Here is a 1,877-nt window from a genome sequence, read left to right on the forward strand (position 1 = left end):
AAGAGTGAGGAAGATTGATGAGTAGGGGGAAAGAAGTGGGAACAGTAGAAAAAAAGGAAGGGAATAGGTGGGAGGAGAGGATTGGAGGGAGGAAGAGGAGGAAGGAGAGCTGACAGGAAAAAGTAGTGAATGGGAAGGGGAAGGAAGAGAAGGGAAGAGAAAGGAGGGAAGAGGAAAAAAGAAGAAGAAGGCAAGAAGAAAAAGAACAAAAGAGGAAAACATAGAAAGAAAAGAGGGGGTAGGAAGAAGAACAAAACAGGAAGGGGATAGAGGAAGAAAGAAATATAGGGAAAATGGGAGTACAGGAAAGATAAAAGAAAGGGAAGAAAAGAGGAGAGAACAGTATGGAGGAGGGATGAGGTAGGAGGGAGAACAGAAGAGGAAAAATGAAAAAAGAGAACAAAGGAAGGAGGCACAAGTGAAGTGGATGTAGGATGGAGGGAAATGGAAGAGGAGAGAGGAGGGTGGTAGGGAAAAAGAGATTATGTAAAAGGAGAAAGGAGGGACTTGGAGAAAGATTGAAAGAAGGAAGAGGGTGAGCAAGGAAGAAGAGCAAAAAGGGAAACTTGGAGTAAGAGATTTGAGGGAAAGAAAAGTTGAAGGAGGAGGAGGAGGAAGGAAAGAGATGGGAGAAGAGAATATTAGGGAAAGGGAAGAGGTGGGAAGAAAAAATAAGAAGGGAAACATTGAGAAGAGAGAGTAGGAAAAGAATAAGTGAGGGAGAGGCATGGAAGAGGGAAAAGATTTCAGAGGTAAGAGGAGTGAAGAGGGGAAGAGAGGATGGCAGAGTACAGTAATGAGTGAAAGAGGAGGAAATAAGGGTGAGAAAGGCTGTGACAGTGACAGGAAGAGAGGAAAGGAGGAAAGAGGAGGGAGGGGTAAGATGTGCAAAGAGGAGAGAGGAAAATATGAGGAGATTATAGAAACAGGGAAGGATGGGGAAGAGGGAAGAGGTTAAAGCAAAAATGAAAAGGAATAAAAAAGAGGAGATAAGAGCAGGAAAGAGGAAAAAGAGGGCAGTGAGGGGAACAGAAAGAGCATGGAAGATGGAGGAAGAAGGAAGAAAGAAAAGGAGGAATTAGAAAAAGGATGGAAGAAGAAAAACAGAAAAGAAGAGAGGGGGAAATGGGAGGGAGGAAGAAAAAGGAGGAGAGGAAAGAGAAGGGAGGAGAAATGACGGGACTTGAAAGAGAAACAACGGGAGAACAGGGTGATGGACAGAAGAGATAAAAGGACACAAAAGGGAGAGAAGTGTAAAAATAAAAGAGAGAAAGTGAGAGTGGAGGGAAGAGAATGAAAGAGCAGAATAAGGAAGAGGATGAAGTAGGATGCAGAGAAGAAGAGGGAGGAGAAAGCAGAGGGGAGTGAACAAAAGGGAAAAGCATAGAGGAGTGAGGAGGAGAATAGAGGAAAGAAAAGAGGGAGGAGAAAGAAGGGAAGTTAGACAATGTGGAAATATGAGAGAAGAATAAATACATGTAAGTTGGGAATGAGGGAAAAGGAAGATAGAGTGAAGATGAAGGAAGAGGAATGGATATGAAAGAGAGAAGAGAATGGGTAAGGAAGAGTGAGAGGAGATGAGAGACAAGAGGTGGGGGAAGAGCAAAAGTGGATGAAAGAGCAAGGAGGAAAGAGGAGGGGATAGAAGAACAGGAAAGAATGAAGAGGAGGGAAGAGGATAGAATAGAGATATGAAAAAGGGAAGGAAGTGCCTAGAAGAGCAAGGAGGAAGGAAGAGGAGATAGTAGGGAAAAGCAGGGAATTGGAAGAGGATGGAGGAGGAGGTATTAGGGATGCAGAGGGAATACAAAAGGAAAGAGGATTTACCAGGTAAGAAAACTGAAGGAGTAAGAGGAGAGCAATGTGAAGAGAAGGGA

Source organism: Microtus ochrogaster, chromosome X (genome assembly GCF_000317375.1).
Source record: "Microtus ochrogaster isolate Prairie Vole_2 chromosome X, MicOch1.0, whole genome shotgun sequence".
Lineage (NCBI taxonomy): Eukaryota > Metazoa > Chordata > Mammalia > Rodentia > Cricetidae > Microtus > Microtus ochrogaster.